We start from the raw sequence: 26,367 nt of genomic DNA, 5'->3' as shown, positions 1-26,367 counted from the left end.
TGAACTTGTGGACGAGCGGTTGTTATACTTGAGGAGTTTTGTAAGTAGAAAATCTTGGTTCCCTTTTGTCATGCAATGACAGGAGAGGTAAAGAATAGTATGGGACTATTTTTATTTGTCTTGGAATATTAACAAAGTCTCTCACACACGAGTGAAGTATAAGTAGAGTCCCGCTAGCTACCTCCCTGTCTCTCTCTCTCTCTCTCTCTCTCTCTCTCTCTCTCTCTCTCTCTCTCTCTCTCTCTCTCTCTCTCTCTCTCTCTCTCTCTCTCTCTCTCTCTCTCTCTCTCTCTCTCTCTCTCTCTCTCTCTCTTCCAAGTTGCTAAGCCTTTTTCTCTACTACCTGCCGATTCTATGGCCTGTCTCCTTCTGAGCTCTCTTTCCTAAATTCTGGTGAAACAGGGGTCGTGTCACGTGTGTTACACTGTGGTTGGAAAGTTCCAGAAACCTGTGTGTGAGTATGTGTGTATGTCACTAGGCTTTGTTCCCCTGCTATCTCGCTGACAAACTACCTGCATCATCTCCTGACATTGCTACTTCCTAATCTGTCGTCAGCTTTTCCTCAGTTAACTTGCAAGATCATTTCCCTTTCCCAGGCTCGCATAGAGCTGTCTATCTGTCTATTTATCTATCTATCTATTATGATTTGTAAATATAATATGGACTCATAACATCATTACTATTAATATAATTATTAGTGGTAGCAGTAGTAGCAGTCGCACTACTATTACTGCTACTACTACTACTACTACTACTACTACTACTACTACTACTACTAATAATAATAATAATAATAATAGTAATAATAATAATAATGACGATAATATAAAAATAACAACCAGCAAATAAGTCTGTCTCCTGTTATGCTTCCAAGGAATGATACCTTCAAAAATTCGTATTCCACAGTTTACCTCATTTTGTCCCACAAATCCATTTTCCTTCATGGATATATATTTTTTCTAAGGTATATCTTCCCCCCCCCCGTTCCTATTTTCCCATCATGAATGCACATTCAACTTTTATCTCTCGGAAGACATTTTTTACACGTGGACTTATCTCCCCGTGGTCCTTTTCCTCTACCAGTCTGTTAGTCCACCAGGAATCCAGTTTCTTCCACTGACGGATTTTACACTATGAACCTATTTCTTCCGCATGGGCCAATTTTCTTTTACTGAACTTTTTTGCTCATTATCCCTTTTTTCTATGGACCTAATATTCTTATGGCTCTGTCTTCTTCCATGGGCGTGTTTTCCATCATGAGCCCCTTCTCCTCATAGGCTTTTTTTTTTTTTTTCTTTCAGGGGCCTATCCTCATGGAACTCTTATCTATCAACAACCTATTTACTCTCCATGGAGGTTATGGATTTCCCACAAGGATCTATTTTCAAATAATGTTTTCCAAAGGCTAGACCTGGAATTCAAGTAATTTGAAGTATTTTCTGTATTATCATCATTTACCAACACTTTTCTTCTATGACACTTCCGTCGCAAGTGACCACTGGGGCTCTCAATGACCCTCAGGGATGATTAATGATCACCGTCAGTAGCACGATGTTGCTCTGCGACGGAAGTGTCAGAGAAGAAAAGTGTTACCAAATGCCGTGATATAAACGGAAAACATTTCTTTCGGTAGTGGGTTCTGCTAAATATTTACCCAGTTATCTCCCACTGACCTATTTCTTAATGAATTTCTTTCGCTCATTTGACCAATGTCTCAGATTGGGCAGGCAATCTCGCGCAAAGACGTATTATTTGAGGGAATTCTTTTCCCCGTATAAAAGAAATTTCCCCTATTCACGCACGCTACAACCGACATTCCTACCCATCCATTCAGTGTGTACTTTGTTTCAGGAGTAACATGATGTTTCATCAGTTTAACACACACACACACACACACACACACACACACAAACAGAGAGAGAGAGAGAGAGAGAGAGAGAGAGAGTACTGATGATAATAACAATAACAAAGATTATAACAAAGTATATTAATACTGCTACCACTACTACTACTATTACAATACTACTACTACTACAACTATTACTACTACTGTAATACTACTATTACTATTACTACCACTACAACAACTACTACTACTACTACTGTACTACTACTAATACGAATTATTATTATGATTATTATTATTATGATTATTATTATTATTATTATGATTATTATTATTAATATTTTTACCCGTTCCCGCCCCGGAGGGACTCGAGGACGGGTATTGTTTTCACTCGGTTAGTCTGTTTATTTGTCTGTCTGTCTGTTAACAACTTTGCGCGAAAGTACTCGTGCGATTTTGCCTAAAATTACCGGGATGATGGGCTATGACCATCTGATCACCTCATTAAATTTTAGGCCAACCTGGGCAAAGGTCCAGGCTGTAAGGCCAGAAAATGTTTTTTAAAAATCGTTTTTTCTCCATAACTCCTTTCAAATTCGTCATTTCGACATGAAACCAAAACCTAAAGGTGCATCTTTCCACTCTGCATCCTATAACATGCCTCATTTCATAAGGGAGGTCACCCCCTAATTAGCGGTATGGGGGTCAGTATCAGGCTGGTTGGGCCTAAAAGTTCAAATGGGCATAAAATCGTCAATTTTCACCCGATTTTCTCCAAATTTGATATGTGACATATTTCACTAGATATCCTGTAGTGTTTATACCTCAGCGCGAAAATGACTGCCGGGGACGGGTTTACTGTGTCTTGGCACCGCTTCTTGTTGTTATTATTATTATCATTATTATTATTATTATTATTATTATTATTATTATTATTATTATTATTAGCTGGGTGGTAACTATATAACTAAATTATGTACCTGGTGGTTTGGTGAGTAATTAAGGTGCTCCAGTAGGATTGATCTGGTGCAGGTTTATATCCAAGGGATGGTTGGGGCTTGTTAACCCTTACACATGCTTCACTACCATCATAAAAACTCTTGACGGTACCTAGCAGCCTACCATCTACACCATACATGTGCAAAGCTATCCACAATCCTTCTCTGTCCACTTTATCGTATGCTTTTTCCAGATCCATGAATGCCATAACCACCTTATGGTCCTTCTCTCAAGCCTTCTCTGCTATCTGTCTCACTGTAAATATGTGCAACTCCTAAAGCCACCCTGTTTATCACTCACTAAGACTTCTGATATCTCTCTTACTTTCTCTGTAATAAGTCTTCCATATACCTTCCCTATCACACTCAATAAACTTATGCCATGATAATTCTTGCACTTACTGTACTTCGCTCACCTTAATTTTTGTACAGGGGCACATTCACAGCCTTTTTCCACTCTTCAGGCACACTTTCAATCATCCATGCCTTCTTACATAAATCTAACAAGCATTTCATTCCGCTCTCTCCACTACACATAAGCATCTCTGCATACACCTCGTCAACCCTAGCTACTTTCCTATTTTTCAGCCGCTTCACAGCACTCTTCACCTGTGCGAGTCACGTCTCCTGGTACTGCATTCCTTCTCTGCACACCCCCAAAGCCAATCATGTTTACAGCCGCTCTGCTCCCTCATTCCTATTCATCAGGCTTTCATAATATTCTTTCCATCTGGTCCTTACTTCATCCTCATGGGTTAATAATCTACCACCTACTGTACATCCTTCACACCATCACATTACTTTCCACTTTCACTTCCACATTTCCGCACCTCTTTCCAGAATAAATTTCTTTTTTCAGAGTGAGTTGCATTCATTTTTCTCCCTAGATCATCATTTACCTCCTTTGTGGTGGACGGGGACACCCATCATCCACTCACTCAATGTAGAGATGCCATATGATCTTTACACTGGCTGACAAGCCAAATGGTTTCTAGTACCCAAGAAACTATTTACTATGCTGGGTGGTAACCATATAACCGGGGTTTCTGAGAGGGTTGTCCCCCAGATTCCCCTATCCAAAGTCATTTAATCATGGCAGTCAATTTGGAGAGCCTCAGAGGGCCTAATACCTGCCCGGGGCCCCATCCAAATGGCCAGATTCGCATGGTCATGTGGAATGTCAGAGGTGTGAATGAGGACAGCAAAGAGGGTGGAAGTGGTGAATGTGTTGAAGAGCACGAGATGTGCCGTGATGGCACTATATGAAACGAAGATGAAAGGGTGTGAAGTGGATGAGTGGGAGGGCGTGAAATGTGTAAGATCGGAAATGAATGGGCGAGGAAGATGCAAGGAAGGAGTTGCTTAGTTGATGAATGAGGTGTGGCAGAGTGGAATGAGAGACTACAAATGTGTCAGCTCGAGGTGTATGTATGTCAAGTTCAAATTTGAAAAGGTGAAAGTAGCAGTCATTGTAGCATATGCACCATGTGACGACAAGAGTGAGAGAGAGAAAGGCAGGTTTGGGGATGAGCTGGGTGAAATAGTGGGAGAAATGCCAAGGAGCTGTAAAGTGATCGAAATGGGGGATATGAATGGAATAGTAGGCACTGGTCCTGAGGATGACATAATGGGTTGTTATGGAGTACCAGGAGAAAATGATAATGGGAAGCGACTAAAGGATATGTGTCAGGAGAGGTTATGCATTTGTAACTTGTATTTCAAACACAAAGATGCACATAAATATACATGGTATAGAGGGAACAGCGATTGTACTAAAAGAAGCCTGACTGATTATGTGCTCGTAGAGAGATCGATGCTGAGAATGGTTGCTAATACGAGGGCCGTGAGAGGACAATGTGGAGGTCTGGCAGATCATATGATTGTGATATGCACGATCAAGCTGAGAGGGGTGAGGTGGATCAGGAGAGAGAGGAGCAGTCAGGGAGAAAAGCTGAAAGTTGAGAAGCTGAGGATCAAAGAAAGGCAGATGATTACAGGACCAAAGTAGAGGAGGAGTTAGTGAATTGGAATAAAATGGATCTGAACAGCCTGTGGAATGCATATAGGGCTTTCTTAGTTAGGAATGTTAAACCAGTGTGTGGTGTGGCAAGAGTAACAACAAAGAAGAAAGGTAAGGCATGGTGGGATGAGGAGGTTAAGAGAGCGGTGGAGGAAAAGAGGAAGAAGTGGCTAAAGTGGTTACAGGACAGGGGTTCAGTGGAAATAAGAACTGAATATACTGAGAGCAAGAAGCATGTAAAGAGACTTGTGAAGCAGATAATGAAAGAGGTAAATTATTATTACTACTACTATTATTATTATTATTATTATATTAATAACAATAAGAATAAAGGTGAACATTCAATCCCATTTTCACCCCTTCCACCAATCAGGGCTCGAACTTCACATCCTTCCTGTACCCCACGGCAGCTTTCCTTTAGGTTCATAAACAGATTGATATCAACCCAGAACATTTAGGTTATGTGTAAAGAGACTTATGTCATAAAACCAACCTCATCGGTTTCTAACCTGCCCCATCCTAGCAGCTTTTTCACTAATGACCTCCCCCAGTCCCGGCAGGTTTTCGATTTTTTAATTTTTTTTGCTAAAATCTCCACTTTTTATGAGAAACATCGAAAGTTCATAGACAAATGTGGCTCAGTCGGTAGAGAGGTGGCCTGCAGTCCTAACGGACCCCGGTCCAAATCTCGGCTGGGGCAGGGAACAGTTTAAGAATTTGAATTGCATAAAATCAGACTTTACTGATCTACCAGAAGACCCGCCGACATGTCGTAATAATACCCCCGCTAATACCATTACACCAGTCCTGTATGAGACAGCCCTAGCATGTATTCAATATGGACGGTGGGTGTTAGCGCTGTGGTGACATGTAGAAGGTGTATGGTATGTAAGAGAACTACTGGGCCTTGAGAGCAGGCTGTGAAGCCTATGCCCAGCATCGGACACATAAGAAAAAAAAAAAAAACTTGAGCTTAAAAATGCCGACACAGGTGACCCTACCCTCACCTGGCACCGTGTTCTATCGACCCCATCTCCAGAGAAAACGTTTTCTATGGGAGGGGTAAGCATTCCAAACCATTCAGAATAAGTAGGTATTTATTTATATGGTACGAATTTATATGTAGTATAACAGTATACTGGTCTTCACACAGTAATATAGGCAATATAAGCATTGTTTCACTCACCAAACACATCTACATACCCAACCTTTTTTGGTGACATTACCTGCTCATCACTTCTCATCGTTTGCTCCTCTAATGCCAGTAAACTTTGTCTTCCACATTGTCATCAATTGGGGAATCATTCTGGCCTTGAATTTCGTACCTTGGCGTGACATGTCTTTACTGGCCAGGTCACTGGTAATGGGTGAGTTGCCGAGACAATGGCATGCGGGAGTGGGGGAGAGCTCATGCAGGGTAAGGCACTGTCCCTGCCTGGCCTCGGGTAGAGGAAGGTGTTTCACATATACGTACCAAAAATCACACGTGAAAATTACAAAATGTGCAAATGATGGACCTTGCAATTGCAGCACGTTTATAAACGTCAACGGGAATCACAGTGAGAAAAAGTTCGGGCACATGTGTACATCAACGGGACATGGCAGGTTAAGATATTTCAATTCAGATCTTGCTGGAATTGGTTAGGTATTCTGCGACAATTGAGTGGATTGGGCTGTGATGAGGGTGTGAAGTAGGACATGATGGGGGAAGTACCTCCTTTAAAGACTGGTTTTATAAGTAGGCTGGTATGTGGAACGTCATTGATGGGTTAACCAAAAAAAGAAAAAAAAGGAAAAAATGGATTTTAGTGAAACGGACAGAGTGGGGTGACTGCACCCTGTGAAGATGGGCGAATGCAGGAGAGGATATGTTAGTGGTGGAGGCAAATTTCATTAAAAATTTTGATGTGGTGAGAAAAGGAAGAAGAGTTGGGTGGTGTGCGTAGCAAAAGCGGGAGGGAGATGGGTGTGGAAGGTAATGAGTAATGGGACTGTGTGCTAGCTTCATGCTCTGTGAAAATGGATGTTGCAAGTTCCCCAATAGGACGTTAGTATGGCTTGTTTTATGATTTTTTCTAGGGCTAAACACAATAACAAAAAGACAGCGAAAAGGATCTCATATTCCTTGTGCCTTACAACACTGGTAAATATATTAGCTGTATCCAGTATCTACAACAGTAATTATTGCAATATTTGACACTAACATAAGAACAACAACAACAACAACAACAACAACAATAATAATAATAATGATAATAACAATAATGATGAAATATATATATATATATATATATATATATATATATATATATATATATATATATATATATATATATACACACACACACACCATTACCCTACTGACCTCTATAACGAAGATGGTAGTTTATTATCCATTTCCACATCATGACTATACTTTTTATGTGGGTCTAACGATTTTAGTTTAAGTAGATATTCATGAATGGGAAGATTGTTTACCCAAGCGTATATGATTTCATAAACATATCAGAGCCAAACTATGTTTATATATATATATATATATATATATATATATATATATATATATATATATATATATATATATATATATATATATATATATATATAAATCAACCACATGAAAAATGAAAATAGAGTCAGTAGGTACTTTTATTCATTACAGCCTATGACACAATGACATACAGGCATGAGGGTGACAGTCTTACATACACTCTTGCAGCAACATGACAAAACTAATTCCACCTGACATGAGGTGACGTCACTAAGCCCCAGTTGAACTTACATCTTGAGCCATAGGAAGTCTATATAAAGAAGTTGGTCTGGAGGGAACTGTTTTATAGTAAATTTTTTAATACCTCACGACATCTACATTGCCCAAAGCTCATATTTCAATTATTCTCATATGTGCCAGAAAATAAAGCAGGATTCGATAACATTTCGTTCATGGAAGCATTTTGAGCTTGCTAGAATCATAGAAACTGCCCACTCAGTGTAATGATTATATGATGCTTTATGTTGAAATAAGCTACTACTCTGTTGGGCTGTCCTTACACTATACTTATGCTGTGAGATCGTAATATCAAAGTCTTTTCCAGATAGTCTTATATAATACTGATTACAGACTTTGCGAGGAACTTTATATATATATATATATATATATATATATATATATATATATATATATATATATATATATATATATATATATATATATATATATATATATATATATATATATATATATATATATATATATATATATATATATATATATATATATATATATATATATATATATATATATATATATATATATATATAGTATTTAATTTCTTCACAGGTTACTATTCAAGAATTTTCATGATGTTTTCATACTTGAATCCTACATGTAGATTACAGATTTTAAAAAATTCAGTGTGTTAACAAAAGAAAAAAAAAATCATGGAAAAGAAGGACAAGTCTTGTGTTCTGGGTTTTAAGTTTTGCCTCCACTGAACAGTTTCCTTGCTGTATTATGAAACTGGGTCAGTATACTGAGTGAATATTTAAGCTTCTTCCCTATGCTTCGAGTTATTTGTAGTTCATCCAAGAATTTGGGGTTTAAAATCTTATATGCTCTCAGACACATACGTATGATTGTATCTTTTAACATTATTGTGATGATCTGAATAATAATACACACAGGACAGTATATACGTAGGCTTTCTGTGTATTGCACATTAGTCTTCAGAACCCCATTACCCTACTAACCTCTATAACGAAGATGGTAGTTTACTATCCAGTTCCACTTCATGATTATACTTTTTATATGGGGCTAACGATTTTAGCTTAAGTGGATATTCATCAATGGGAAGGTTGTTTACCCAAAAGTATATGATATCACCAACATATTAGAGCCAAACTACGTTTTTCTCCTTTACAGAAGTCAACAAATTACTAAAAGTATTACACTTAAATATTTGTTAGTAGAGTAAGAGGGGATTACTCGTGGTCGTATCAAGTTTTTGTGTAATGTTTGCCCTCAAAAACAAAAGATAGATTATCTACAGTTTTTTCACAGTCTTATTAGATTAAGGGGGCTTTCAAGGGCATTACATCAATGTTGCTACCCAAAACATCTGGTAATAAACTATCACATCTCCAGTAGGAGCACTTAGGAACAGTTATTTGACTTCAAAACTGACTAGTTTGTAAAGGCACATTATATTTAGGGATTTTAGTTTACTAATCAAGTCCTCATATTTCTACAAAGCAGTCATAAATGGTGCACACAAAGGGGGACGACAGCGTCACAAGCCAATCAGAGATCTTATAATGTCAAAGAACCTACAGAACATTCTGTTGGTCTGAGGGGACTATTTGGACTGAGGGCGTTGATAGCTTTTGCACTGAAAATTGGCTAAGCAGATCCACCTTTCCTTTCAAGATCTTGATCTATTTACAGAATTTTCTACTTTCTTAGTGTGATCATTTTTTTTAGTTCACGGTATGAACTGGCATCTTGTAGGAGTTCACACAATTTATCGTCATAATCACATTCATTCATATATATTAAAGAGTTACTTTTATTAGTTTTAGTAATGTGCAGAGAGTCACCATTCCTTATTTTTCCTAAAGCCTTCACAGACCTGCTGGGAATGGAGTTGTTAGTTTTCTTGAAAAGTGCACCATACAATGCAGTGCGTTTCTTTTCACTGTCTTCACTCGACTGGATTTTCATCTTGAACAGGGATCTTCCGAACTGCACTGGGTGGATCTTCCTCCCTTATGAAGGTAATACTCCGTAATCCACGACACACAGAGTACCATAATCTAATTTCCTTACATGACAAACTGATGACGTAATCAGGGTTCATATGCTGGTTCCAGTAACTACTTTCTATCAGTCTTTGTAGTTTCTTTTATTTTTTCGTGCGTTTATTTCACTGTGCTAATATATATTGTATCCACTTGTTAACAATGAGAGAGCACTTTATTTTCTGGTGTGAGTAATTTTCCAATGCACTGCATCTTTGTGTCTGAGATTTTAACCTTGCTTGGTTTTTCACCAGTCTCTTTTATGCAACTTCTCAGGGAAGGCTGGTAAACCACGATGCAGAAAAACTACATACGACAAACACCATTTACTTATCAAAACGGATTCTACAAATTAAATATATATATATATATATATATATATATATATATATATATATATATATATATATATATATATATACGCAAGAAGGAACACACAGTGCAAATCGACGCCCCATTGACCCTGATGTTAGATCGTTCTGAGTTGACTTTGCCCTGTGATCTTAACCTTCGACACGTTGTTCTCAAAACACAACTTCTTCATATTTGGGTGGTACTCAACCGTTCCACCTAGAAGGAACTAACATGAATAAGAAATGAGTTAGAAGATATTATTTTTTACCCTTAACAATGACCTTGAAAGTGGCTAATTGTTCCATAAATCGATCATTTCACCTTTGACAAACTCCTGTACAAAGTTCAGCTCAAAATAGGTCAAAGCAGCTTCAATTGACTTTGACCTTTGACCTAAACCTTCCAAGTAGTGCTCTATATAGGAACAAGTAAACCTCAGGGAAACCCTTAACATTTCCACCAACTGTGGGTCAAATCGGGACAAACCTGTAGTAAATCTGGTCACACACACACACACACACACACACACACACACACACACACACACACACACACACACACACACACACACACACACAAGTTCGAGCCCCGCTCAGACCGCGCTGAAATGTGTGGGTGAAGTGAGCTCTCACCTGTCAAATGTAGCTCAAGGCGCGCTATTGCGGAAGACCTGCAAGGGTTCGAAACTCAGCGTGGTAAAGATTAGCCGGTCTGTCTCCTTGTGCCTAAACCTCACTCCAGCCTCGGTGAGACTTGGTAGTGTGTCGGCACTTCTCAGGAGCAGCCAGGGTCAGCCTGTTGACCCCCTTAGGTTAGGATACTAGATTAAGGATCTGTGTATTTTCAACCACTGACTGCCATAAATAAACAGAAAATTATTATTATTATTATTATTATTATTATTACACACACACACACACACACACACACACACACACACACACACACACACACACACACACACACACACACACACACACACACACGTATATAATACAATAACTCCACTGCACGAGTACTTCCATGCACGTGGATATCCAATTACATACGCTAATCCGTCAACAGTTAACACGCATAAACCTCATATTGTCCGAAGGCACAAACCTTTAAACTTATTCACACCTACACGCAGACCTACACGTACCTATGCACATTAACATACCCGAACTATCTTCACCTATATCAAACCTTACACACACACACACACACACACACACACACACACACACACACATATACATTACTTCTCATATAATGTACGTGCCACGGAAGTGTGTTGTATCATTAATCAAAATGTAATTAGTAGCAATATTAAGAGATATTGCACTATCAAATTACTGATATATAACGAATATGATGTATTGAGGACGACGAAAAGTCATCTCAGTCCCCATGTATATTTGGTAAAATGAGCATTTATTACAGTGTCAAAAATGTCAGTGCCATTGTATCAAGCGGTGAATGATTTTTTTTTTGTACTATTATCAGACTGGCTATATTGTTGTTCTAACTTGTGGAAACGTGCTAATATTATAGCGGTAAACGTTGTAACCCATGCAAAACTATGTCATACTGAAATCTCATCATGTATTATTGCACAAGTGTACTCTATTTATCTTATTAGTATACAGTAGTAGTTTATTACAGTCGTATTAAGGCTGAGGTGTTAAAGCATCAGACCAAGAGTGCTATCGTCTTAAACAAGCAACGCTGTACTATACATCATATTATGATTACATGTATACAGTATATATATATCCATCTCTCTCTCTCTCTCTCTCTCTCTCTCTCTCTCTCTCTCTCTCTCTCTCTCTGAGTGTGTGATATATATATATATATATATATATATATATATATATATATATATATATATATATATATATATATATATATATATATATATATATATATATAACCCATTTGCACAGAGCTGTGCATTTTCAACATTTGATAAAGAAGGAAATCCTGGGATAGGGACCTACAGCATGTGCTTCGCGGCTATGAGCCGATAGCCGGAGGGCGGTACACTTAGCACCCTTATGGAAAAATCCCTCGCGCATGAACACTGGGAGCTATTTGGATATCTATCTACCTATCGATCTATCTATCTATCTATCTATATCTACCTACCAATCTATCTATCTATATCTATGTATGTATGTATGTATTTATCTATCTATATCTGTCTATCTATCTATCTATATCTGTCTATCTATCTATCTAAATGTGCGTGTGTGTGTGTGTGTGTGTGTGTGTGTGTGTGTGTGTGTGTGTGTGTGTGTGTGTGTGTGTGTGTGTGTGTGTGTGTGTGTAAGTATATAGATAGATAGATATGCGTGTGTGTGTGTGTGTGTGTGTGTGTGTGTGTGTAGGTATATAGATAGATAGATATGTGTGTGTGTGTGTGTGTGTGTGTGTGTGAGAGAGAGAGAGAGAGAGAGAGAGAGAGAGAGAGAGAGAGAGAGAGAGAAAGAATTTAATAAACCACTGTGCTTAGGTTTTGTTGATTGCGAAGTGGTTCTCGACATAATGGTACAGTACATATGACAATCATAAATTCATTGCAGGAAGGAGTGAATGCTAACATTGTAAAACTACTCTAGAATATATATATATATATATATATATATATATATATATATATATATATATATATATATATATATATATATATATTATATATATATATATTATGTTTTTGTGTTATCGATTATGAAAACTATATTGACAAAGTTCGACATGGTGATTTACTGAGGATGTTACCGATCAATGTTGTATTGGAGTCAGAAACCAGCAGTGAAGATAATGGGAAGCTGGTCTGAGTGGCAGAAGACAGAGGAAGCAGGTAAGGCAGAGGTGCGTGCTGTCGGCAGATCTCATTGCATTAGATGGAGAAGTGATATAGAGATTAATGAACTGGAAGGAGAAAGAGTCGGGGAATTAAACGTTAACAAGATCGGATGTGCTGATGATAGTGTTAGTGGCAGACTCAAAAAGCAAGATACAGAGATTAGTGGACAAAATAAATTCAGCATGTGAAAGAAGAGGACTGAAGATAAACAGGAAGAAAGCTGATGTAATGGCAGTATCAAAGAAAACAAATATTCACAGGTGCAGGATTACAATAGGAGGAGAAAGTATGAAGCCTGTGGATAAGTTTTGCAATTTGGGTAGCACGGGTACATTAGATGGAAGATGAAAAGTGGAGATAAGAAGAGGAATAAATTTAGCAAAACAAGCATTTGATAGGATCAAGTGGACGATATCAGGTCGGGATGTGTCCAAAGTAATACGAAAATGGGTATGGGAAGACGTACAGTATGTATGGTCTACACCGCTATACGAGAGCGACGCGTGGACAGTTACACGTGAGCTGGAGATGAGGTTAGAGGCGACATAGATTAATAATTTTAGCTATGGAGATGGTTACTTAGTGTGTCGTGGACTAATAGGGAGATAAATGAAGTAGTACTCGCAGTGATGGAAACATGGCAAAAATTTAATAGAATTATCAGACAGTGTCAGATGAAGTTTCCAGGACATTTGACGAGAAGGCAACAGCTGGAGAACTGCTGTTTGACGGTCATACTGGTGGCAGAGCGAGGAAAAGGTAACTAGAGGGAGAAGTGCACAGATTGATTGGTGTTGAGAGTTGGGGGTGAATAATGGATGGGAACTGGTTCCTGCAGTTGACCTGGAACGGAATGGAATGGCAGTCCATGGTCGCCAACTTCTTCAGTGATAGGGCACTGCGTTTAAGTAAGGTAAGGTAATGGCGTGTTCATGTACTGTTTATATCATGACTCTAAATATTTTGTCAGCTTCTGTATTTATTTATTTCAATTAATCATTCTGTAGATGGATCCCTCATCAATTTAGGCTGAACGTGTATTAGTTGGACAAAATCTTTTGAAACTTGCAAGAATGAAGTAGGCCTATACTGTTAATGACGTCCTTGAGCTGAGGTACAGTCACTCATAAAAGAAAAGACCCCCCCTGCATTAGAGGCAATATAACTCGGGGTATCCAGTGTTGGTAACAGTGTATTTGACGTCAGCCATATGGGGGGATGAGGAGGGATGCTTGAGAGGAGGGCGGAGTTAATCTGCACGAAACACTGCTTCAATCCACATTTCGAGTCAAACATACATTACGTCTTCAAACAAACATTATAATTTGACTTGTTATCAAAGCATATGTATGTAACCCATCACATTTGAAAAAGTTTATCATTAGCTGAATAAAATCGTCAGCCGGTGGCAGGAATAAGATGCAAATGAAACCCCCGGCCTCAAGGGTTAAATGAATGGGCTCGACACACTTGGAATGAACTTTGAGTGAACTTCTCCCAAACGCAGCTTCACACCCCCACACCTGACGTCATTTACAGTGTTACCAGGACCGATATCATATTGGTTGAAAGGTGTCTTGGCCGGGGGGGTCGTCTCTTTTATGAGTGACTGTACATGTTCCTGTGGGAGGCTCTCGCGTTTATGTGCTGTTCTAGTGTAACATTGTCACTTGGATTTTTTGTAGCTAACTAATTGATCGTGTTATTTGCAGCTTCGGGAATGGAACCCAAGTTGTCCGAACGCAAGTCCGAAGTACACAGACAGACACTCGGCTACTGCTACAGTTTGTTTTAGTTCTACCTCTGGGCAAAAAATTCTACGGAGATCCTATGCTGGGCTTCGGGAGCAGCGTTTTTTGGTCAAAATGTGATCGCTCATTAAATATAGTAAATGTTTTTCGGTCGTGATGGGACCAAGTTTTTTCACATCAACGATTTTTTGCGATTTTTTTGCCAAATTTGGTGCGAGTTGAATGTGTAGTTTCGGCTGCCCAAAATACACACACACACACACACACACACACACACGGCTAGTGCTATAGTATATTAGACAAGCGCTCGTGAGACCTTCGGGCCCTTCGCACTGGGTCCTGCGGAGGGCTCTCGCGTTTATGTGCTGTTCTAGTGTAACGTTGTCACTTGGATTTTTTGCAGCTAACCAACTGATCATGTTATTTGCAGCTTCGGGAATGGAACCCAAGTTGTCCGAGCGCAAGTCCGAAATACTTTAATTGTACCTGTGGGCAAAAAATTCTATGGAGATCCTATGCCTGGCGCCAGGAGCACAGTTTTTTTGGTCAAAATGTCATCGTTCATTGAATATAGTAAAAAAATTTCAATCGTGATGAGATCAATTTTTTTCACATCACGATTTTTTTGCGATTTCTATGCCAATTTTGGTGCAATTTGAATGTGTAGTTTCGGCTGCCCAAAACACACACACACACACACACACACACACACACACACACACACACACACACACACACACACACACACACACACACACACACACACACACACACACACACACACACACACACACACACACACACACACACACGCACACGCGCGCGTACTGCTGTAGTATATTAAATCAAGTGGAAATCTTGCCCATCTTCGTTGAATACTAGGATGATAGAATTCTTACTTCTGATTTCCTTTTTTTCCCAAGTACTGATAAAAGTCACCTCGTAAAAGAATAGAGTGAAAAGAATTAGACGGATGATTACTTAATGGCTATGTTGATTATACTCTTATAATTTGTGTGCTTGTTTCTTTGTATGTGTATGATAGTGAACCATCTGTCCTTTGTGTGAGAGTGTGTTTTATTAATTGGATAGGTTACAGTTAACCGTAGATGGCTTTTATTTATTGCTAGTGTGTGTGTGTGTGTGTGTGTGTGTGTGTGTGTGTGTTGGGGAATTATTAATGGCGAGCTCATGTGAATGCACGAGAGAGAGAGAGAGAGAGAGAGAGAGAGAGAGAGAGAGAGAGAGAGAGAGAGAGAGAGATCAGTCGGTATATGCGAAAGTAATAGTGTTTGCAAAGGTGAATCAGAAGACAGTAGCTTAATTCCAACGTAGGGCATACAGAGTGAACGAATGAAAATAAGAGATGGAAGGCATTGCGTGTCTAACCAAACTATCTGTGTGTGTGTGTGTGTGTGTGTGTGTGTGTGTGTGTGTGTGTGTGTGTGTGTGTGTGTGTGAAAAGATAATAATAATATCAGCACGATAATAATAATAATAATAATAATAATAATAATAATAATAATAATGATAACAGTGAAATTGTGATTCAAAAGCTTTATGGTTGAAATAATAGAAGATAGGAATGTTTTTGTAAGTGATCGAAGTTAATATTGAAACTATTAAATGTAAATAAAACAGATGATGTGGGAGAGCACTGATTCATACTACTATACTATACTTGTGTGCGGTGATTTAGTTGTATAATGGACTCATGTATTCGTTTGATGTTTGATAACTTAAAAGTCTCCTGAATCAAATACACAAACAAACATACATACACACATACATACATTTATATCATCATCATCATCATCATCAGCCATGGGAAGCCTTCTCCACGAATTCCATGACTGAGTCAGCCTCTGCCACATTGTACCTGCAAACTTCTCTATCTTATCTCTCCACCTCCTGTCTGATCTTTTTCTGCCACGCTTGGAGTCCAGTCAGTCAGCTTCTTTCTCCATCGGTTTTCCCTTATTTTTGCTACATGACCTGCCCACTTCTGTTTCTGCTCTTTTATTACTTATAATTTGTCTTTAACATTAGTCTGCCCTCTCACTCAGGTTATTATTTTACTGTCTCTTAAAGATATTCTCAACATTGACCTTTCCACTGCTCTTTGAGAACGGATTAGTTGGTTTTCCATCGATTTTACCACTTTTCATATCTCTCAGTCGTACATTATAGTTGGGATTTTCCATTCGTTATAATTATATACTTTTTCGTTTCATACATATTGGCATGCTACTTTCTGTTATGTCTCAGTGTTTACCGAAAGCTTTACATTCAGTTGTAATTCGTCTTTTATTTCTCTATCATGGTCTTATGTTGGTTTCAGTATTTGCCCCAAGTAACTGTACTACTCAGCTTCTTCAATAATTTCATCGCTAATTCTGCTGACGCTCTTTAGTGTATTTGGATTAAACATTTTTTTCAGTTTTATGCCAGTTCATCTTAAGCCCTAGTTTGAGACGTTCTCTGTTTAGATCATTATAACATTTCCTACAATGCCTTTACTGTTTCTGAGAATAGGACAATATCACCAGTAAATCTTGAAATGGTTTAGGTTTTCTCCCTCTATGTTTACTGATTTGTTCTCCCAGTCTAGCTTTCTAAAAATACTTTCTACGTATGTTGAAAATATACTTGATGAAATGATATCGCCCTAGCGCACGCCCATCTCAATCTTAGTTTTTCCGAGTATTTGTGTTATTTAACTGTACCATTCTCTTTCTTATATATATATAATTATATCCTTCATTACTTCAACACTCCACTCTGCCAGCGTTGTTATCAACAATGTAACATTTCCCATTCCTTTATCCTTCTGAAATCCACATTGCTCCTCTGCTTTTTCTGTTCTGTTCTGTTCTTTGCTTTTATTCTTTTCATTGTCACTCTTAAAATAATCTTCGTCATCTGACTCATGAAGGTAATCGTGCGATGCTTTACTACATTACAATGTTCCCTGGACCTTCGGTATTATAAAAAACTGTTGACTTACGTCATACCAACCAACTCTTCCCTATTATAAAAAGCATTTGCCCACCTTATCCTCGCTACAGCGATATCCCCACATTCTCTTAACATTTCCACTGCAGTCCCGTCTTCCCCCCACTGCTTTTCCCATTTTCATTCTTCTCATAGCTTCTTCATCTTCGTTATTTTTTTTTTTTCTGTCCATTTTAAGTGTGTCAATGATTTCCTCTCTGTCATCATGAAAAAGTTCCTCAATAAATTCTTCCATCTTTCCAACATCTCGTCCACCTCTATGGCGAATGTTCCGTCGTTCTTTTTATTACAGTAATGCCATTTTCCACCTTTTTTTTTCCAAACATCTTCATTTTTTCATACATCATCTGGATGTCCTTTCTTGACAGATCCTCTATCTCTTTACACAGGTCATTGCTGCATTTTTTTTTTTTTTTTTTTGCTTTGGTGCATTCCATCTTAAATCTCTTAACAATATTCTTAAACTGTCGAGGGTCTTGCATCTTATATTTTCTTCTCATATCCATCAGTTCCAGTGTTTCGTCAATCATCCATATTCTTCTAAGTGTTCTCCTTTTGACTGGGCTTTTATACGAAGTGTACGTTGGAAAATTATTAATGCTAGAAATTAACTAATTAAATTTAGTGGTCCCACATAAAATGTAAGGCTGTGCGAATCAGAAAAATTGGCAATAAACACTTGAATAATAATATGAAAAGATAAATAAGCAGTAAAAATAAGCATAACAATCCTATGGGTCTCGGAAGGCCCGTAACGCAGTAGAGCCAGAGCTTAGGCCGCCGTAATCCAGATAATTTAAGCCGCAGGAGACCGTCCACCAGCCCAAGAAGCGTTTACATGACAGGAAACCTTCCAGCCACCTCTTGGAATCAAACCGTTGTGAATACTCGCACAGTAGTCTCCAACCTGAGACCTCTACAATCGCCGTGTTATTAAACAATAAACTAATGCAAAAATAAAGGAAGATAATGGAAAGCAAACCTGAACTAGGCAAAATGAAATTAAAATACGGGAAATTAGAAAAATAATATTTCCTGCAGAAAACAGTCTCGTTACTCGTACTTACAATCTGCAAAGATAAAACAAATATATATATATATATATATATATATATATATATATATATATATCAAATATATATATATATATATATATATATATATATATATATATATATATATTGTTACATAGACTATGATTTCATCATCCTTTGTGTAATTTTAACGCACAGTTGCTGCATGTTTGATCACGAGCGTGTTCTGCCTCAGTCCCCCCTTCTACCGTTATAGTAGAGTAAGTCGTTCTCTCTGTTATACTTTGCGGGATTTTCAGCTCTCTGTCCCCATGGCTTCATTTGCGCGTCCCTCTTACAAGTTGTATCAGGCTCTCCTGGCCCCTATATAATGAGCTCAGTCTCTGCATCATTGCCACTTAGATCTGCTCCTCATTTTGTTCACATCTCTGTCCTCCCCTGTACAGATATTATTATTGTGAGTGCTCAAGAAGTCTCCAACCATCTAGCAGCTGTGTGTAATTTGAGTATAACTGTTGTTGCATTTTTTCTTGTACTGTATAGCATAAGTTTAATTTGTAGGCCTAGTGAAGTTTTTGTAATTCATGTAGGGTTCTTCTTGTCAGTCATTTTTGATAATAGTTTGTATCTGTAATTATTTATCTGGCATTCACTGAGTATTATCTGGTATCTCATTTTATCAGGGCTGACTTAGATAAATTTATTCTTGCTAATTTCGTGTTAATAGAGGCTATTGCAGTTAACCATATATTTAACCTGTTTTTGCCATTACATTATCCTTATGAGTCCTGAATGTTTTGTTGTTAGTTTGAGCATTAAACTTTAACTTGTAATTTTACCTAACTCTTTTGTTTTGAACCTGGAACTTTACGGGACAGTAGTGATTTTTAGCATTCTCACTTAAAGTGTACGTTATCTTTCTCTGTTCCGTAACATAAATTTGGCGACCTCATATCAGGATATTCAGGATATTATCATAAGGATATTGTTTGATATTTTGTGACTGTGATATATTCATGATGGCTACTATTTCTACACTTGATGAAGCCAAAGATTTTTTGTCAAATGTGCAAACAGTGTGTGATATAGAAAACAGAACAAAGAATGAACTTAAGATTGTTGCTCAACAATTGGGATTTGTTGTTCGCTCTCATCACTCTAAAGATCAAATTGTTGCCATGATTAATGAAAGCTTGTTTAATGTAACTCCTCCAAATGAGCAAACGCAGATTGAATTAGCTAAGTTACAGCTAGCCCTGCAGGAGGCCCGTGCTAGGGAGGCTGAGGCACAAGTTGAACTTGCTAGGATTCAGGCAGACCATGAGTATCGCATGAAACAATGTGGAACTGGATCATCTAGCTCTGATGATTTTGATGTGGCTAAAAATGTTAAACTTGTCCCTCCTTTTAATGAATCTGATTTAACAAAGTATTTTCAGTTGTTTGAGAGGGTAGCTACAGGTTTTAATTGGCCTAAGGAGTATTGGCCAGTACTCCTTCAAACTGTTCTCACCGGTAAAGCTCAAGTAACTTATGCATCTTTGCCTCAGGATCAATGTGATAATTATGATGTAGTTAAGAGCTTGATTCTCAAGGCCTATGAGCTTGTTCCTGAAGCCTATAGAGTAAAATTTAGGACAACTTACAAGCAAGATAAGCAATCCCATGTTGAGTATGCAAAAATCAAAGAAGATTTGTTGGAGCAGTGGTTAAATTCTAAGAATGTGGATTCTGATTTTGGTAAATTTAAGCAGATGATTTTGCTGGAGGATTTCAAAAGGTGTATTAGTAAAGATGTAAGCCTATATCTTGATGAGAGAAGAATAGATAATTTGTCTGATGCTGCAGTTTTAGCTGATGAATATGTTCTCACTCACAAGAGATATTCTAGAGAAAAAGGGAAAGCTGAGAGTAAGTACGTTGCCTCTGCTCAGAGTACAGGTAACAGGAAGGAGAATAAGGATGATGTTTCTCAGGAAGTAAATACCAGCTTCACCTCTAGATTTCAGAAAAGTAAATGTACTTATTGTAGTAAGCTTGGTCATACTACGGAGAGATGTTTCAGGAGACAGCGTGATGTGAACAAAAAGGAGTCTTTAAATATTCAGTCAATTGGTCTAGTGTCCACTCTTGAGAGTTCCCAGAATTCTTTAACCGAGTTAACTGAACTTGCTTTGAGGGGTAACTTAAATTCTCATGATGGAGCTCCTCTTTTGAGCAGTAACGTGGGTGACACTCTCAAGAGTTCATGTGCTAATTTCCTGTCTGATGGTTTTGTCAGTCCTCTGGACAGGAATGACAGGAAATCAGTTAAAATATATCGTGATACAGGTGCTTGCCAATCCCTTATGCTGACCAGTGTTCTAGGCTCTAATTTTAATTCCTCTGATGAAACTGTAATCTTACAAGGTGTAGGGAATAATTACTTCTCTGTCCCTCTGTGCAGAGTGAATTTAGAGTCTGGTTTTGTTAATGGTTCTGTTATGGTTGGGTTGGTTGAGACACTCCCAATGTCAGGTGTAACTTTCTTACTTGGAAATGATATTGGTGGAAGTCAAGTGTGTCCAGCTCCTCAGTTGTCTAGCGAGCCAGTGGCTGCGTCCCAGGATTGTGATGTCCCTGATGTGTTCCCTGCATGTGCTGTCACTAGGGCTAAGTCTAAAGTTACTGGTGATTTAGAGGATAATGATGATGATGATGTTATCCTAGCTGACACTTTTCTTGCTAATTTGGACCACTCACCAGATGAGGCAGTACCCCGTAGTGTTGATAATTTGTCTCGTCAAGAGTTGGTTGAGTTGCAGGTTGCTGACCCTGAGTTGAAAGGTCTAGCTAACTCTGCTTGCAGTGAGGAAGAGTCAGCTGGTGCTTCTACTTGTTATTATGTAAAGTCAGGAGTACTTATGAGGAAGTGGAGACCCCCAACAGCATCAGCCGACTGTGAATGGGAGGTTGTACATCAAGTTGTCATCCCTCGTGTTTGTAGGCAGGATATCATAAGAGTGGCTCATGATTCCAGTTTGGCAGGACACCTTGGAGTGAGGAAGACTGTGGCACGCATTTTGAAACACTTCTACTGGCCAGGTATCTTCAGGGATGTTTCCTGGTATTGTAAGTCTTGTCACACCTGTCAAGTCGTGGGGAAGTGTAATCAGACCGAAAAGGTTGCACCTCTAGTTCCCATTCCTCCTTTTGAGGCGCCTTTCACCCGTGTGTTGGTGGATATTGTGGGCCCTCTTCCTAAGACTTCTTCAGGATTTTCTTATGTGTTGACCCTGATTGATATGGCTACTCGTTATCCTGAAGCCATTCCACTTAGAAATATCTCAGCAAAGAACGTGGTTAAGGAAATGCTAGGGTTCTTCACAAAGTTTGGTCTGCCTAAGGAGGTACAGTCCGACCGGGGAAGTAATTTCATGTCAAACGTTTTCAAGCAGTCTCTGAAAGAGTTGGGCATCACCCAGATCACGTCTTCAGCTTACCATCCCCAGACCCAAGGAGCGTTGGAGAGATATCATCAAACACTCAAATCGATGCTCAAGAAATACTGTTTGGAACATCAGAAAGACTGGGATAAAGGTCTTCCATTCGTTGTATTTGCCGCAAGAGAATCTCCAAATGAATCACTGGGCTTCTCACCTTTTGAACTACTGTTTGGCCATGAAGTAAGAGGACCCCTTAAGTTACTCAAGGAATGCTGGCTGTCGGAGGAAGATGACGTCAACCTGCTGGAGTATGTGATGAAGTTCAAAGAACGGCTGTCCACTGCTTTACAGCTGGCGAGAGAGAATTTAGGAGCTGCTCAGGAGAAGATGAAGACTTGGTATGGTAAGAAGTCCAGGTTACGCCACTTTCAGCCAGGAGATCAGGTTTTGATTCTGCTACCAGTTCATGGGCAACCTCTTCAAGCCAAGTTTAGTGGTCCTTATTTCGTGGAGAAGAAACTCAGTGATGTCAGCTATGTCATCGCCACACCAGATCGTAGAAAGAGCAAGCAACTATGTCACATCAACATGCTAAAGTTATATCAAAGGCGGGACGAAAATAATCCAGTCTGCACTGTAGCTGTTCCACCCGAGTCTGCAAGTGAAACTCTCCCATGCAGTATGAGCCTGAGTGATAGTTTGGGGAAGAATCCTGATATCATGAATGATCTCCAGACTAAGCTTTCTCATCTACCACCCAAGGAAAGGCAGGAGTTTTCGGCATTACTGCAAGAGTACCCGCAAGTGTTCCGTGCCACTCCAGGAAGAACCACTGTGTTGATGCATGATGTCGATGTTGAAGACGCAAAGCCAATTAAATTGCCTCCTTACCGTGTGAACCCAGTGAAAGTTCCTCTCATCCAGAAGGAGCTTGGCTACCTGTTGGACCACAAGATGATTGAGCCCTGTCAGAGCGAGTGGAGTTCTCCTGTCACTCTAGTCCCTAAGCCAGGTGGGTCACAGTGGCTTTGCATCGACTACAGACGTGTTAATCAGATAACCAAAACAGACACTTACCCTCTCCCTCGTGTGGAAGATTGCATAGACAAGATCGGAAAGGCTAGGTACATAAGTAAGTTTGATTTGTTAAAGGGATACTGGCAAGTACCTATGACTGAACGTGCTAGGGAGATCTCATGTTTTGTAACACTAGGAAAGTCTTTTGCATGTTATGTAATGCCATATACAGATTGTTTTAGAGTAATAAGAAATTTCCCTTGTAAATTTCTTTTTTCTTTGTGGGGAGGTGTTACATAGCCTATGATTTCATCATCCTTTGTGTAATTTTAACGCACAGTTGCTGCATGTTTGATCACGAGCGTGTTCTGCCTCAGTCCCCCCCTTCTACCGTTATAGTAGAGTAAGTCGTTCTCTCTGTTATACTTTGCGGGATTTTCAGCTCTCTGTCCCCATGGCTTCATTTGCGCGTCCCTCTTACAAGTTGTATCAGGCTCTCCTGGCCCCTATATAATGAGCTCAGTCTCTGCATCATTGCCACTTAGATCTGCTCCTCATTTTGTTCACATCTCTGTCCTCCCCTGTACAGATATTATTATTGTGAGTGCTCAAGAAGTCTCCAACCATCTAGCAGCTGTGTGTAATTTGAGTATAACTGTTGTTGCATTTTTTCTTGTACTGTATAGCATAAGTTTAATTTGTAGGCCTAGTGAAGTTTTTGTAATGTAGGGTTCTTCATGTCAGTCATTTTTGATAATAGTTTGTATCTGTAATTATTTATCTGGCATTCACTGAGTATTATCTGGTATCTCATTTTATCAGGGCTGACTTAGATAAATTTATTCTTGCTAATTTCGTGTTAATAGAGGCTATTGCAGTTAACCATATATTTAACCTGTTTTTGCCATTACATTATCCTTATGAGTCCTGAATGTTTTGTTGTTAGTTTGAGCATTAAACTTTAACTTGTAATTTTACCTAACTCTTTTGTTTTGAACCTGGAACTTTACGGGACAGTAGTGATTTTTAGCATTCTCACTTAAAGTGTACGTTATCTTTCTCTGTTCCGTAACAATATATATATATATATATATATATATATATATATATATATATATATATATATATATATATATATATATATATATATATATATATATATATCAGGCATTATCAACGATGCTGGCTGACAACCGACAGATGTTATCACATAATAAATATTAACTTGGACTTCCCTGCTGAGCTACACTCGCTTTTAATTTGTTCGTGTATTCATGGTCATTTCCACCTCATGAAAAATACAGCAGTTATTTATAGATCATGTATAGAGATGAAGTCTGAAAATGTAATATAAATGGAAAAAATTTTTTTTTGCCTACCAAAATATTTCTCCCCATCATTTTGTCTCTTTATCTACCTATTTTAATGTTGCCTAAATTGCTTATACATAAGTCTTTTTCATTTGCCTCAGTTTCATAACTACCCTCTCTTCTTATATCGCAAACATCTTTAACACTTTGACTGCCACGATTTCTCAAGGACAGCGAAAATCATCTGGTGTCAGATATAATAATTTCCTACCGACACCAACAACATCGGAGAAGTGAATTGAATAGCTTCGAATCCTTTGAATTTTTAAAACTGATCACAACTGAACAACATCGAATGATGTTGGATTTAAGAAAATATCCAGTGAAAACAACACCGGGGACGTTAATTTTTTACAGGAAGGTTTTCATCTAAGCTGAATTTCTCCATGCACTATTTTTTTTCTCTTTGTACAAAATCTCTTTCGCCCAGCGTTACATCGGCTAGTAAAAACAGACAAAAAATTCAATTACTCCTTCGTCTAGAGAATATCACAATAATTTTGATATTCTTGTCAGAAAGTATTTTACTTAGCTTCTGAGGAATTTTCTTTTCCAAGAATAAGGGAAACACGAGCACGTTCTTTGTCTTCCTGAGTTTGAATGGTGACACCTAAACTGAACAAAACGACGTGAACATAACAAGAATTAATAAAAGAGCAAATACATTATTGGATTCCAACAGTTAACTCTCTGTACATGATGACTTTTTGAAAATATTCTTCCGGAATATTTAGCGTATAAAAATATGCAAGAAACGTTATTGTTCTGAAGGGATTCAAAGTGGTCGGTAGAAAACCTCTGACAGGAGTTGTTCCTTCCTTCCTGCCTGCTCGTTTTTGGTCTTCCCCTCCTTTGCCTCACATATATCTCATAGATAGATAGATAGATAGAGAGAGAGAGAGAGAGAGAGAGAGAGAGAGAGAGAGAGAGAGAGAGAGAGAAGGGGGGAGGGACACAAATAACATTCCACAGAGGCTCTCACAAACGAATCACACCACATTCCAATCATCGCTCAATGCCCCTGTCAACATTCGAATCGACTCCTTGCACCAGATCTTATTACAATTCATTCTTGCTCTCTCCCAGAGATTTAATTTGCATTAGGATTAACTTTTACAGCTGAAGGCAGTCGTTACAGTCTTCTTTAATCTCCACGGTACAGGAGGCCTCCCTAAAGTTCATAAAATCGTTTATTCAGTAAGAATATATCACAAATAACGTCCTAGGCCTCAAACGGTTAACTTATTTTTAACCCTTTCATCTGCGATTACGTGATGGTTACTATTTATTCTTGCTGTCAGCAAAGGATTTTTTTTGTTTTTGGGGACACTTTTTGAATAGACTATAAAGTGCAGCCTTCATTATCATATGATAAGAGGTGTACCATAAACTGAAAAACTATATATATCTATCTCTTCAATTTACTCTCTCTCTCTCTCTCTCTCTCTCTCTCTCTATGTATATACGAGGAAGTGCTTGAAGGGGTACAGCAACGAAGGAAGGTTGTTGGTTCACTGAAAGTGGTGGTGAGTAATAGGGAGGTGAGTATGGAAGTTATGAAGTCACTGCATGATAGTACTGCATGACGTATGGAAGCCAGGCGCGAACCTTGCTAGAAGGAAACAAGTTAAGAGTGAGAGCAGTGGAAATGAGTTACCTGAGAGGAGCATGTGGAGTGACATGGAGGGACAGATTGACGAATGAAGAAGTGAAAAAATGTTGTGGAGTGGCTGTGGATGTGATTGAGAAAATTAAGAGAAATACGCTGAGGTGGTTTGGACATCTGGAGAGAATGGAGAATGAAAGACTAAGAGAGTTTATGTAGGTGAAGTGGAGGGAGTGAGAGGGAGGGGGAGACCGAGGATCAGGTGGAGAGATGGAGATGAGAG

The sequence above is a fragment of the Coenobita brevimanus genome, chromosome 21, assembly GCF_032717465.1.
Source record: "Coenobita brevimanus isolate Jiangsu-jjx chromosome 21, ASM3271746v2, whole genome shotgun sequence".
Lineage (NCBI taxonomy): Eukaryota > Metazoa > Arthropoda > Malacostraca > Decapoda > Coenobitidae > Coenobita > Coenobita brevimanus.
The sequence above is the reverse complement of the archived record's forward strand: the minus strand, read 5'-3'. Positions refer to the sequence as shown.